Genomic DNA, 15,765 nt, shown 5'->3' on the forward strand with positions numbered 1-15,765 from the left:
TGTGTGTGTGTGTGTGTGTGTGTGTGTGATTGTCACACGGCCAGAATCATGTTACAGTGGTTTGACGCTCACGATAATGAACTCAAGTTGATGTCTTGGCCACGAAATTTCCCTGATCTGAATCCGATGCCCGTATCTGGGAAGCAATGACGAGGGACCTCCGCGCCCGCAAACCACTGCCTGTAACATAGGGGATTTGCGAGACCTGTTGGTCTTAAACATCTGCTGTCACTTAACTTCAGAAACTTATCAACGACATTTCGAATTTATGCAACGTATAATGCCTGCTGTTCTGCGTTCCGGAGATGGACCATGGCGCTATTAAGCTTGGAAACATTACTATTTGCCTCGTTAAAGCAAAGCACTACTATCTAAGCAGTTCTTAGTTTCTGTAACATCCTACGTACCCCTGATCAAGTTAAGAAGCCAGCTACGAATTTAGTGATTTATTCACCTCTTTCTTGTTTTTTCTTCACATTTAAAAAAGCCGACTTTGCAAAGAGCTTGAAACTCATTAGTTGTCCTCCGCATTAACGAACCGTGCCTGGTTACGGGATTCACAAGACAGAAAAAGTCTACTTAAAAACTAATTCAAACGTAACTCGCCGACTCACTTACTAAAAAAGTTGACCTCTTGGTGAGACTTCATCACTACAGTTCGGTAAGCGTCATACCCGAGTGTAGTACTACAAGCATTTTTACTGCAGTTTTTTGTAAAACGGCTGAGATTTGTTTTCCACGGGATGTGGGATTTATTATATCGCATCAGTACATCACAGTTCTGTGTATGCCAACATACTGTGCATATACTAAAGTGATCCATACCATTACATTGCTTACCAGTTATATCTAAAAGTCAATATTATTGAAAGTTATCTGTATTAGTATAAATGATTCTAAAATGTAAATATCACAAGCCATTACACTTTGTCTGCTACGTTTGCCACTTATATTGTTGAATGTACATGTAAAGAGAAATCATAGCTGTTCGGAATGTTTGCCTCTACGAGCATCTTTGCATAGCTAAATGCAGGAGTGACATATTCTTTGGCTACCAGAGATCGTATTTGTGGCAGATCTCGGGCGAACGAAAGAGTCGGAAATAGTTGTCAGCCAGAGAGGGAGTGATGTGTCATGGCAGAGTGAGAAGCTTGGATCCGGATGTGCCACACAGAAATGAAACTTGTTTGAGTGGCTCCCTGATATGTCTGACGATAGAAAATGATACTGATATGATTTTACAGAATGACGACGCTTTTGGAAGAAGGTACCATTCATAAAGTTTTATTTGCTCTAAGCGCTAATCGCGATGTAGTGTAGTGTAAAGATTTCGTTGTGTCTAACAATATCTACGAATTAATAATCAGAGTGAATAGTCAGTCATGTGTTGAGTATTATTATTACTTTCCGTCTGCACGTGTTCGTTAATAGTATTTCAATATGAAAGCAAGGAGTACGTTTTACATAATCGAAACATTGTGAGTAAAAGTAAAATTCATAATTAATTACAGTGCTATAAAAATATTATCGTTCATCTTAGTTCAAGTTTCTTTTATGTCATCAAATGGGCTACATATAATTGCAAAGTACTTCGTTATTCAATTAAAAATGTTTCATGAAGGGTATCCCATTCATGGAAGAACATATAGATAGGGCAAATACTGCAGTGTCACACCCTGCACTATTGCGTAGAGAGTGAAGCCTACTTTGAGAAAGGAAGAAGTTTACTTTGAAAGAAACAATCTGAAAAATAAGATAGAAATTCATACTACTCCCAGCGATGAGTGCAGATAGAGCAGCGTCAACTTATCGTTTGCAATTTAAGAATCTACTGCATTCCCTAAATGAGGCTTTCATGATCATATTAGGAATCGTTTTCATTACCGAAATTTCATATAAATTCAACAGACGCATTTTTCTGATAACTCGTATTTTTCGTCACGGAAAGAGTTAGCTGATGTATGTGAATGTTTAATAACGAAGCCATTTCCAGTATTATTGATTAGCATTCCTTACTCTCAATTTCACTTACAGTCAGTCAGATGCGTTTCATATCAATTAACACCATACAGGTCAGAAGTAATTTCCATAAATATGTTTGTGTGCAAAGGTAGGGTAGCTACGGCGATTCTAGATCAGGCACTGTAATCGCAATTTAAAAATACTTGCTTTCAGGTTGCCAGCGAGGGATTTTGACACACAAACACACACACACACACACACACACACACACACACACACACACACATGTTTCCAGCTATTAAAAGTAAATGCGTATTACTCTCAGTATTTGAAAAAAATTCTCATTTATGCGAGGACGTTACAGCAAATCAACATGGAACATATGAAACAACTTTTGAATCACTAAATTTGTTGGGGTCTGCAGCGAAGTCGACGTCGTGACTCATCCAAAAGGTGTTACATTGGCTTCGTCCAGTGTCGTGCAGATACAATGAATCGTCGTCTCTAAACTCTTCCTTTATAGTACGGAGTACACAATGCTGCAAATGTGTTGATACCCTTCCACATTTTGTGTTGTCTGAAGCGCCTATAAGGAGACGTCACTCTAACTAAGGAATATATCCTCCATGCCGTAATATCATTTCTTCTGTACTATACTGATACCATTATACATTAAGGCAATTAACTTTTTACATGCATTCGCCAAACCGAGACTCTTCTGTCGGGCTGCCACAGGGTAAAGCGTGATACATCACTCCAAATCACTCGTTTCCAGTCGTCCACTGCCCTGTGGCCTCACTCTTTACACCGCCTCAACTGTCACTTAGCATTAAATACAGAAATGTGTGGCTTATCAATAGCTGCTCGACCACTGTATCCCATCCTTTGTATCTTCCTACGCACAATCGTACTGCAAGTCATACTCTCGGTAAACATGTGGGAACTCACGAGTCATTCCTTCCGTTGACTTCGTGCGATTCGTTACAACGACCCCCAGTAGATGGGCTGCAATGTCCCTGATGGACTTCTAACTCAGGTGACATCCGATAGCTAGTCCACGTTCGAAGTCACTGATGTCTGCTTGAACAAACCATTCTACTGTTGCCGCTCCTCCACTGATAACATTCTTTTATAATGACAGACCCGCCTCTCGGGACACTAAGCGATTAGTTAAGCATTAAATAGTGGTTTAGAGGCACTTTAAATCAAGTCTGTGTCTTGTGGCCGTTGGACACTATCAGCTGGCCGCTCACCACGAATTACGCCGAAAGAAGATGAAGAATAACAATCAATACCACATTTACCAAGCGTACGTCGTTTGATATTGATAATATAAAAAAAAAACACATACAGATTTCAAAACTGTGTTATGTTACACTCCATGTAATTATAATGTTTAAATTATGCGTTAAAAGTGATGATGTTTGCACATATAAATATATGTAAAACATAATGTGTCTCAGCATAGTGCCATTATACCTATATGCAGCTTCTAATTCTGTCTCGCCCTTAATGTATGCCTAAGGAGGATTAACTTGAGTCAGCTACTCTGTGCGACTGCATCGAGGAGTTGTTGAAAGGTGTGTAAGAAACGATGCCCAAATATCTATCACAGTTAGTGTATGGGAGGACTGTACTTTGTGTTGAAATTGCTTCAGACTGATCATTACTTCTTCTTTACGACGAGAAGAGAGAGTATGCTGTAATTGATTAACCTTGTATTCCATTCATTTCCTGTAAGTGTTTAAATTAACCCTCGGTGCTGTATTGTCCGTACAGCCAGACGTTCACTGCATTTTTAGATACTAGTTTTAGAATGATGTCCTTAAATGGAAACACAATTTATAAAGACATAAACCGGTTTGGAATTATTCAAAGTAAATATTCGTTATTCAGGATTGTAATTACGTTTGCAGTATTGCTTGGCTCTAATCATACGATTTTATTTATGTTATGTGGCAATATTCACAACCTGTGCATTTTAGTATATCTAATGCAGTAGTATTCACAAGCGTAAGAGTATATAAGTGAACTTAGTAGCATATTTTTACTTTTGTGACATGCGGTTAGTATTACGTCCGAAGGTATGCACAAATAAAATTTAAAATTATATGTATAACTTAGATAAAATTTCTTTGAATTTCTGTGTATGTGCGGAATTCTTCAATCGATGGACAACAAAGCACCGTCAAGATGCTGTGCTAAGAACTGAGTCGGTCTGCACGTCTTCGTGAACACCTGGAATTTACCTGAAGCGGTAGATATTTTCCCTTCATTTGTCGTTCACCTGCTTGAGAAGAGCGTAGTATGAATAGGAAGCACTCATCAACTGAAAAATAAAACACCGACTAGGTTACCACTTGTAATTAAAGAAGCTTAAAACAGAAAGTATATATTCCAAAGTTATTCGACTCCATAATAGGCCAAGTGATACAGCAACCATTTTTCATGGTGGTATAAAGAAACAGTCACAGCTGGAAAGCTGTTCTTATGACAAATGTATGTACGGGATATATAATTGGCAATCCAAAAACTCACTTAATTTTTTCGTAAACTTGTGCTCGATCGTACTGGAATCCAATGTAACAGCGTTTAATATTTTAACTACTCTTCGTTCTTAGAAAATTATTCAAATATGGTGGTGTAATAAAAGTAACTTTCCTACTTCAACTGTTTCTTCATACGAAAAAAATGTACCCACATAAAAAAAAAATATTTGCAGTACCACGGTGCCGAGAGTTCTTGACCTGTACAGAATATTGGAATAGAGATCAACATCAACATCATTTCTTAACTTCTTATTGCTCGTGGAAACCACACATTGCATGTCGTATCACCATACAGCGAGACCTTCACAAGTGGTGGTCCAGATTGCTGTACGCACCCGTCCCTATCATACCCAGTAGCACGTTCTCTTGCTTTGATGCATGCCTGTATTCGTCGTGGCACACTACCCACAAGTTCATCAATGCACTGTCGGTCCAGATTGTCTCACTCCTCACGGCGATACGGCGTTGATCCCTCAGAGTGGTTGGTGGGTCAAGTCGTCTATAAACAGCCCTTTTCATTCTATACCAGGCATTTTGACGGTGTTCATGTGTGGAGAAAATGCTGGCCACTCTGTTGTTGTTGTTGTTGTGGTCTTGAGTTCTCAGACTGGTTTGATGCAGCTCTCCATGCTACTCTATCCTGTGCAAGCTTCTTCATCTCCCAGTACTTACTGCAACCTACATCCTTCTGAATCTGCTTAGTGTATTGATCTCTTGGTCTCCCTCTACGATTTTTACCCTCCACGCTGCCCTCCAATGCTAAATTTGTGATCCCTTGATGCCTCAAAACATGTCCTACCAACCGATCCCATCTTCTAGTCAAGTTGTGCCACAAACTTCTCTTCTCCCCAATCTTATTCAATACCTCCTCATTAGTTACATGATCTACCCGCCTTATCTTAAGCATTCTTCTGTAGCACCACATTTCGAAAGCTTCTATTCTCTTCTTGTCCAAACTATTTATCGTCCATGTTTCACTTCCATACATGGCTACACTCCATACAAATACTTTCAGAAACGACTTCCTGACACTTAAATCTATACTCGATGTTAACAAATTTCTCTTCTTGAGAAACGATTTCCTTTCCATTGCCAGTCTACATTTTATATCCTCTCTACTTCGACCATCATCAGTTATTTTACTCCCTAAATAGCAAAACTCCTTTACTACATTAAGTGTCTCATTTCCTAATCTAATCCCCTCAGCATCACCCGATTTAATTTGACTACATTCCATTATCCTCGTTTTGCTTTGTTGATGTTAATCTTATATCCTCCTTTCCAGACACTGTCCATTCCGTTCAACTGTTCTTCCAAGTCCTTTGCTGTCTCTGACAGAATTACCATGTCATCGGCGAACCTCAAAGTTTTTACTTCTTGTCCATGAATTTTAATACCTACTCCGAATTTTTCTTTTGTTTCCTTTACTGCTTGCTCAATATACAGATTGAATAATATCGGGGAGAGGCTACAACCCTGTCTCACTCCCTTCCCAACCACTGCTTCCCTTTCATGTCCCTCAACTCTTATAACTGCCATCTGGTTTCTGTACAAATTGTAAATAGCCTTTCGCTCCCTGTATTTTACCCCTGCCACCTTCAGAATTTGAAAGAGAGTATTCCAGTTAACGTTGTCAAAAGCTTTCTCTAAGTCTACAAATGCTAGAAACGTAGGTTTGCCTTTTCTTAATCTTTCTTGTAAGATAAGTCGTAAGGTTAGTATTGCCTCACGTGTTCCAACATTTCTATGGAATCCAAACTGATCTTCCCCGAGGTACGCTTCTACCAGTTTTTCCATTCGTCTGTAAAGAATTCGCGTTAGTATTTTGCAGCTGTGACTTATTAAACTGATAGTTCGGTAATTTTCACATCTGTCAACACCTGCTTTCTTTGGGATTGGAATTATTATATTCTTCTTGAAGTCTGTGGGTATTTCGCCTGTCTCATACATCTTGCTCACCAGATGGTAGAGTTTTGTCATGACTGGCTCTCCCAAGGCCATCAGTAGTTCTAATGGAATGTTGTCTACTCCTGGGGCCTTGTTTCGTCTCAGGTCTTTCAGTGCACTGGCAAACTCTTCACGCAGTATCTTATCTCCCATTTCATCTTCATCTACATCCTCTTCCATTTCCATAATATTGTCCTCAAGTACAGCGCCCTTGTATAAACCCTCTATATACTCCTTCCACCTTTCTGCCTTCCCTTCTTGGCTTAGAACTGGGTTGCCATCTGAGCTCTTGATATTCATACAAGTGGTTCTCTTCTCTCCAAAGGTCTCTTTAATTTTCCTGTAGGCAGTATCTATCTTACCCCTAGTGAGACAAGCCTCTACATCCTTACATTTGTCCTCTAGCCATCCCTGCTTAGCCATTTTGCACTTCCTGTCAATCTCATTTTTGAGACGTTTGTATTCCTTTTTGCCTGCTTCATTTACTGCATTTTTATATTTTCTCCTTTCATCAATTAAATTCAATATTTCTTCTGTTACCCAAGGTTTTCTATTAGCCCTCGTCTTTTTACCTACTTGATCCTCTGCTGCCTTCACTACTTCATCCCTCAGAGCTACCCATTCTTCTTCTACGGTATTTCTTTCCCCAATTGCTGTCAATTGTTCCCTTATGCTCTCCCTGAAACACTCTACAACCTCTGGTTCTTTCAGTTTATCCAGGTCCCATCTCCTTAAATTCCCACCTTTTTGCAGTTTCTTCAGTTTCAATCTGCAGTTCATAACCAATAGATTGTGGTCAGAATCCACATCTGCCCCTGGAAATGTCTTACAATTTAAAATCTGGTCCCTAAATCTCTGTCTTACCATTATATAATCAGGGGAGATGTGTTTAGGCAACCCGGTCAGGCAGAACGCCTTAGACACACTGGCCAGTGAGTGCAGCAAGGTGGACGTTCCCTGCTGTGTTTTGGGGTGGCATTGGGCTGACGTACGCCGCTGGTGGTCATAACGACTGTACGATATGTGAATGCCATACTCCGACCGATAGTGCAACTATATCAGCAGCGTATTGGTGAAGCATTCGTTTTCATGTACTACAATTCGTGCCCACATATTGCATGTCTTGTGAATGACTTCCTTCAGGATAACAAAATCGTTCGACTAGAGTGGCCAGGGAGAGAAGGAAACATAGTAGGTGAATATGGATTGGGGGGAAGAAATGAAAGAGGAAGCCGCCTTGTAGAATTTTGCACAGAGCATAACTTAATCATAGCTAACACTTGGTTCAAGAATCATGAAAGAAGATTGTATACCTGGAAGAATCAGGGGTCTAATAAGTGTCATGTACATGGACCTAGACACCCTCCTGTTCAGTGTGCTACGCCTGTTAAGCATAGGGTAGAGTTGTTTGAGCCTCGCGTTAGCTTTGTTGGTCACGTGTTGAATGTGGTCCCCCCAGAGTAGTTTCCTGTCCAGCCAGACACCGAGGTATCTGGCCTTCTCGCGGAAACGTATTGGGCGTGTGTGTAGTGTTATTGGGTTGCAGTGCTGATGTTTGCGCAGTTGCTTCGGTCTTCTAGTGAACAGAACGGCCTCGCACTTCTCGACGTTTACTCTAACACGCCATTTCACTAGCCAAGGCTCCGCCGTTCTGAATGCGGTCTGTAGTCGTGAGTTAATGTTAGACGGATTCCAATCTTGCGCAAGGATGGCAGTGTCATCCGCGTAGATTGCTACCGTCGTGTTATGTGTAGCTGGGAGGTCGTTAATGTAGAGGTTAAACAGTAAGGGCCCTAGGATACTTCCTTGGGGTACTCCTGCCTGTATACCATGTCGTGTCGATTGTTTGTCCTGCACGTCAGTGTTGAAACTCCTGTCCGTGAGATATGAGTGTATGAGACGTACGAGCCCGTCGGGGAAACCTGCGTCACTAAGTTTGCGTATTTGGCCGTTGTGCCATAGACGATCGAAAGCCTTTTCGATGTCCAGGAACACCGCCCCAGTTGCCTTGCTTGTGTTGTATCCGTGTGTTATGTATTCAACGACGCGGAGGAGTTGTTGTGTTGTTGAGTGGTGATTCCTGAAACCGAATTGCTCCGGTCTCAGGGTGTCGTTTGTGATGCAGTGCCTGGTGAGTCGTTTTAATATTACCTTCTCAACGATCTTGCTGAGCGCGCTCAGCAGACTGATGGGTCGGTAATTTTGTGGGAGGGAGTGGTCTTGCCCCGGCTTCCTGAACATCAGGATCTTGGCCGTCTTCCAGAAGGCGGGGAAGTGTTGGTGCTTGAGTATGGCATTCGTAATGTGAGGTAGTCTACAGCTTTGTCCGTGAACTCCTGGAGGACACGGCTTTGAATGCCATCGTCACCAGGGGCCTTCCTAGCGGTGGTATGCATGATGGCCCATTTGACTTCTGCTGTACTAGCTTGTCGGATGTTGTTGCGCGCCGGTTGGGCCAAGATGCGTGTGACCTCCTGGTCCGTAGCAAGTGTGAACGCTGGGTCTGAGGGATCCAGGTTCGGTGTGAATGACGCTGCGAGTGTGAGGGCCATCAGTTCCGCTTTTTCTTCCGCAGAATATGCTGGTCCGTCGGGCACTTGTAACGTGGGGGTGTACAGTTTCTCCCTGGTGAAGTGTCGGGCTAGCTGCCACACGCCAGGTCGCGTGGTGTCCAGCCCTTCGAGTTTCTGGTCCCACTGTTGTGTCTTGAATGTTTGTATTTTTTCCCGGATTATACCCTGGAGCCTGTTAATGTGCCGTTTGAAGTGCTGGCGCCTGGTACGCTGCCAGTGTCTCCTGAGGCGGTTCCTCATTGAGATTAGGGCCAGGATTTCCTGGGGCAGGGCAGCACTGTGTTGTTGTGGTGTGCGGATTGGTATGGTGTCGGCTATTGCGTCCTGGACGGCGCCGGTGAGGGTTTCGACTGCCTCGTCAATTTGGTCTGTCTCGTTAATCGCGTGGGTGGGTGGGATGCGACTGTCAAGCGTTTCCTTGAACTGGGTCCAATTCGCGCGCCTGTAGTCAAACATCCTGCGTTGTTCCGCGTGCTGTAGTGTTTCTTCAATGTACAGTATAACGGGTTGGTGATTTGAGGGCAGATCGTTTTCAACGGCAACGTTGAGTGTCGTTGTTATGCCCTTGATGAGGGCCATGTCTAACACGTCTGGCCTGTGTCCCCTCCGGTAGGGAATGTGCGTCGGTTCGGTCGGCGCTAGTGTGATGTAGTTTCGTCCTAGTGCGTGTTCGTATAGTTTCTTGCCGTTGGAGTTTCGTATTCGTGAGTTCCAGTCCGGGTGTTTTGCGTTAAGATCTCCAGCGGCCATTACGCGCGGTGATATGTTGAGTATTGTGCTGATGTCGCGTGTTTTGATGTTTTTAGGGCTGTTGTATACTGACACCAGTGTAGTGTAGGCTCCGTTGAACATGACGCTGACGGCGGTTGCCTCTAGTTTTTCAAGTTCAGGGAGCACTATGTTTGTGTGTTCTATGTCTTTGTGTATGATGATGGCTGTTCCGCCGTGACCGGAGCCGTCCGGTCGGTCGGTACGATAGACGCAGTAGCCGGTGAAGTTTAGTTGGTTGCGTGGTTTGAGCTTAGTTTCGCTCAACAGTGCGATAAGGATACCCTTACGCTCCATGAGCGCGGCGAATTCCGCCCTTCTGTTATTGATCCCGTCTGCATTCCAGAACAGGATCTGTGTCAGTGTCTGGTTGTTTGCGATGGTGTCGGGGTGTGGTGTGTTATCCATGTATGGGTGTAAACAGTGTGGTGAACGCTGTTTGTATGGCAGACAAGTACTGCCCGGGTTGAGCAGTCGTGAGCTGTGTGAAGAGTGTGCCGACGACCGCCATGATCTTGTGAAGGATCTGGGTGGTCGTGTGACGGGGGAATATTGTTTCCAATAAACCCCCAGATGTTGTGTTGGCGTTGTGTGTGTCGGCCTGTGGCTCGGTTGTGGTGTTGGCGACCGCTAGTGCGGGTGTTGGCGTTATGTATGGGCTGGCGCTTGTGTTGTTATGTGAAACATTTTGAGGTGCCTGTGTCAGATGTGGTGGGGGGTGGAGTAGTGTGTGTGCTGGTGTCGCTGGCTTGCTGAATGTGTCTGTGTGGCATTGTTTTGTTGTCGCTGGGTATTTTTTTTTGTGGTGCACGTGTGTTCCCGCTCCTGTTTCCACGTGTTCGCCTACGCCTTCTCTGGGTTATTGGTTCTGGGGTTCCTTGTATTAGTGTGTTTTCTTGTGTGTAATGTGTAGGTTCGCAGGCAGTGGCTACAGGGGGTGGGGTCGTGTTGTTTTTGGGGGCTGGTGTTGGTACCGGTGTGGGTGCAGTGTCGTGTGTTGGCTGAGACGATTGTGTTGCTGTCGCAGCGGTTGTGATAGGTGCGTGTGCTGGGCGCAGAGGTTCCGCGGCCTGCACCGCTCCTCCAGGGCGTGTAGCCATGGCGAACGACACTCCGTTCCTGACAGGGTTTGGTGTGGGCCTTGGTCGTGTTATGACGTTGGATGGCTTCGAGTGTTGGTTTTTGCGCCTCTGCGCCTCTCTATATAAGTTGCAGCCCCTTTAGTTGGCCGCATGGGCTTGGCCACAGTTGGCGCAACGGCGTATGTTTTCGTGTATTAGTGTACATGCGTTGGATGCGTGTTTGCCAGCGCATCCGCGGCAACGGGGTGCCAGGCCGCAGCGGAGGGCCGAATGACCGAAGCGCTGGCAGTTGTTACATTGTTGAGGGACCTGTGGCGGTTCGTAGATTTCTACCCTTAGGTCCATCCGCAGAAGGCTTTTTATCTGCAGAAGGCCGCGGGAGGTGGCCGTGTCGGCCATCTCGACCAGGTAGTGTGGTAGACGGTGGTGGGAGCGAAAGCCTGTCATCCTGGAAGCACTTTTGCAGTCGAATCCAAGAAAGTTAAGCGCCGCTTGTACTGTGTTGTTTGGGGTACAGGGGACCATCCCCTTTACCACGTACTGCTGTGTCCGTTCTTTGGTTCTAGGCGCGCAGTCCGGAACCGTGCGACTGCTACGGTCGCAGGTTCGAATCCTGCCTCGGGCATGGATGTGTGTGATGTCCTTAGGTTAGTTAGGTTTAAGTAGTTCTAAGTTCTAGGGGACTGATGACCACAGCAGTTGAGTCCCATAGTGCTCAGAGCCTTTTGAACCATTTGAGCCATTCCGTTCTTTGGCGGTCCTGTACGTATAGTGTTCGATCTCCTTTTCTTTGAGGAAGATAAGGAGATCTTTATATTCACTGTTAGTTGATACGTACAGTGAGGCCCTATCCCCAGAGTACTTCGTCAGACGCGCTCCTGCCATCGTAGCGGAAGGAGCTCTCAGCCGGTGATGGCCGGTGCAACGGTAGCTATTGGGGTTTAGGCCTCGCTGACCGCTCTGCTCTACAGAGAGTTCCTTTCGAGGCGCCAGTAGCGCTCGGTGGATCGGCGGAAGGTTGAGCTTGCTCCCTTTCGTCGAAAAGCCGCGTAGCTCGCGGAGAAGCTCTATTGTCGTTAAGAGTCACTGACTCACAGTAACCCGTAACTTCGGTTACAAACCTAGCGAGACTCTCTAGTTCTGTGTTAGGGTTGATCAGTGCCAGGGGCCCGTTCACGTCGGACCACCCCGCGTACTGTAGGCCACTTCTCTTCCTCCGCACCTCCTTTAGGTGCCGCGCCACTGCACCAACGGCGCACGCTAGGCCGTAGGGCATTCCCCCCTCTTCTGTAGGACCTACTTGTTAGCCTTTTCTTTTCAGAAAAAGCATAATTGTCGTGCCCACCCACACCAAATAAAGCTCCTGTAAACACTATGATGGCAGATTCCGCCGGTGTTTTCCCCGCCCTAACCCGCAGCAAAGCTGCGGCTAAAGAGGCGCGAGAGTCGGCTGTTCCCGTCGACGTCAGCGTCCCGCTTGCCGCCGTTGGGGAGGTGTTGGCCGACAAGGATCGGCAGATCGCTGCGCAAGCGCAGGAACTGCTGAGCCAGCGTCGATTGATAACCGACCTCTGCGGCCCAAGTGAGTCCCCCACGCGGACAAGTACACTGCACATAACACTACATTCACCTGCATCTGGTGACTCATGCACCACTGTCCCACTGCGGCAGCTGACTCCAACGGCGGAACCGGCAGCCGCAGATGCGGACACAGAACAACACTACACTGAGCCCTGGCAGGTGGAGGGCCCACGTCGCAAACAGAGAAACACCACGCAAACAAGCGAGCAACCACACTCGCAAGGTAGCCAAAAGGCGCTGCTACCTACACCAACACCCGCACTTCCGGTTAGGAACACGAACACAACAACAAACACGACCCGACCTGCGGTCAGCAACACCACACAAGTACCAACCGCAGCTTCGCCCGCACAACAGACGACTGGTTTTCCCCAGTCGTAATCCAGAACTACGGGGACCTCAGCGTCCTCAACACAACATTCGCGGAAAGGCACTCACCTTGCCATAGCCTAGGCCACAACATTGGCTCATATACGGGCCCTTTCGTTCTATAGATTGTATTATTTTCAGATCGTAGTGCTTACTGATCTTTGACCTGGGTGAAAGATGCCTCGGGGCTCCTGTGGCTTTGCCCCTTATATTTATTTTATTTAGTGTCATAAGCAAACTAAAACATTATTTCATACTTCACTGCATTTCATTACTACATACATTATGGTTTATAAATTAAACCAGCCAAAGAATTATATATATTTAACCATACAATGGATGCCCCAAAATTAGCAACGTCGAGTGCACTTTGTGTAGCATTTACAAGTTCTTCCATAGTGCACACAGTTGGAGGCAATGTGCATTGTAGCAGATGTGATGTTGTCTGCACAGCAGCTCCACAATCATTGAGAGAGTCCACCTGGAAGCCCCACCTCTGTAGGTTGCTCTTCGATCTTGTGACACAGGAACGCAAGCGATTAAGTGATTTCCATGTGGACCATTTCTCTGTGTGGCCTGGTGGTAGATCCTCTAGTAGAATCAGCCACTGGCATCTGGCCTGCCATCTCTTCTCCCGGTGTTGGTGTGGTGTGTCAGCGAGTGCTTCTGTGCTGCGAAGAAATCTCTCTCTAGACAGAGGTCTTTGCTGTGTCGGTTGATGACCATGTAGTGGATGGGCTTTAGATGTTAATGCCTTTCTCATTTCATTTGGAGCTGCTGTGTCCCGTCGGATTCCTGAGGGGCTATGGCGGATAAGCAGTGCAGTTTTTCCACTGGTGTGGCTCTCAATGATGATACGACATGTCTCGTTCAGAGCAACATCAACTTCCTTGGTATGTGTGGATCTGCATCAAACTGGGCAAGCGTACTCAGCTGCATAGTAGCACAGGGCTAATGCGGATGTCCGCACTCTATTTAGCTGTGCTCCCCATGTTGTTCCTGTCAGTGTCCTAACAACATTGTCCCTGGAGGACACTATTTTAAGCAGTGCACCTTGTATGTGAGAGCACGATCCATAGTGACCCCGAGGTATTTTGGTCTCTTCCAAACTTCTAGAGATGTTGCTTCCCAATCTGCCTGTAAGGTTCTGCTAGCCTGTTTGCTTCTAAGATGGAAAGCGCAGTTTTAGGTGGATTTGGTTTCAGGTGATTGTCCCTGTAATAGACACACAGTTCTTTCAAAGCATCACTGATCTTCTGCTCCACACTCTCAATACTATATCCTTGAAATCTGATTACACTGTCATCTGCATGTATGAAGCTTTGTGTTCCTTCTGGTAACGGCTGGTCGTTAGTGTGTATATTAAACAGAGTGGGTGCCATCACGCTGCCCTGTGGCAATCAGTTTTTCTTCTCCCCCAGATGATTAGCTCTCATTACGTCCTGTTATTATAGCTGAATAGCTACTTTAATATTGTGCGATGATCCGCACGTCCTCCAGGATTAAACAACGAGCGTCGACATGCTGCATTTCATAAGAATACAGGCGGTCCTAGCAGCGGCCAACAAAATTTTCTAGGTCTCAGTGTGAAAGAGGCGATCGGAGAGCTTCATGAATCCGTCCCCAATCGGCAAAATATTAGAAAAACATACAATACAGTAACAACACGAAGCAACGGTAACAGTTATAAGGTAGAGCATTAACGAATACCAGAGGTCTGACAATACATTTAAATCAAAACCACAACCGTAAAATTGATTGCACCTTTCTGCTGACTCACGGTGTAAATTCTCAGACGTATATACAATATATGATTAATATGGACTTGAAAAGTGCAGTTACATTCAAAATAATTTGTTTTTGCATTCCCGTGGTCACGATACGTGTAAAGTTTACTTTGCAGAAGACTTAAAGTTATAAATCTCGTTATTACAACAAAATCGGAATACTACACATTATGCTTTTGTTTCCTGGCCAAGGGCACTTCCGCATTCGCTCATACACATTATGTTCTGTAAGTCGAGTATATCTGCGTAACGTCTTGAAATACACGTTTGCTATGCGTGTATCATGTTTTATAAGCATTTGAAACGCATTCTAGACTAATTTTATTGAATAAGTTTTTCTTCTAGCTAGTAATAGTTGAGGTCGCTCGAATTGGATCTGATAATAGTTGTTATCAGATCCAGTTCTAGAAAATTATAATTTGATATGTATCACTGTCAACATTGGTGATCGAACGACACTGTGCACAATAGACCTGAGCATACAGTCGTCAATTCCTAGGACGGTGATCCATTTCGGTGATGTATAATTTATAGTTATCTATGTACGTTCCATACGATATGACAGGAGCTGATGTTCCTGGTCGGACAAATGAAGTATGTGTAGATACCGAGATCATTTAAGGCCCACGATCGACATATCGCTGGCATCCTCGGCACTAATATTTAAACCAGTACTTGAACGTCACTGTATCGGGAAGTCATATTCTGGAAAATTTTCTGTTATGTTTAGCTACAGTGACTTGCAGCGCTTTCCAGCGGAACTTTAATCTATCCATCCTTTTTTTTTCGCGTACTGTGGTCTCCTCTTTCTCCTTCTTTCACTACCATTTCCAGGAGTGAGTGCTGATCCATTCCAAAACCAAAGAAATTATAAATATCTGTTGTACGCATTACTGTTGTACCCATTACATTAAATTTAGTTTTTAGTTTTTGTGATTTAATGGTATTCAACAAAATTAAGGGTAAATTGTAGTCAGTATTTCGCATAATTTCTACCATCCTTACCGTAGGCCTTCTCATAGTCTACGAAGAGCGTAAATACTGGCCTGCTGAATTCCCTTCTAAATTCTATGAGTTGTTTTCAATCAAATGTTGCATCTGCAAATGATCTGCGTTTACGAAAGCCACATCGCACCTCTAGTAAAAA

This window comes from Schistocerca nitens, chromosome 8 (genome assembly GCF_023898315.1).
Source record: "Schistocerca nitens isolate TAMUIC-IGC-003100 chromosome 8, iqSchNite1.1, whole genome shotgun sequence".
Classification (NCBI taxonomy): Eukaryota; Metazoa; Arthropoda; class Insecta; order Orthoptera; family Acrididae; genus Schistocerca; species Schistocerca nitens.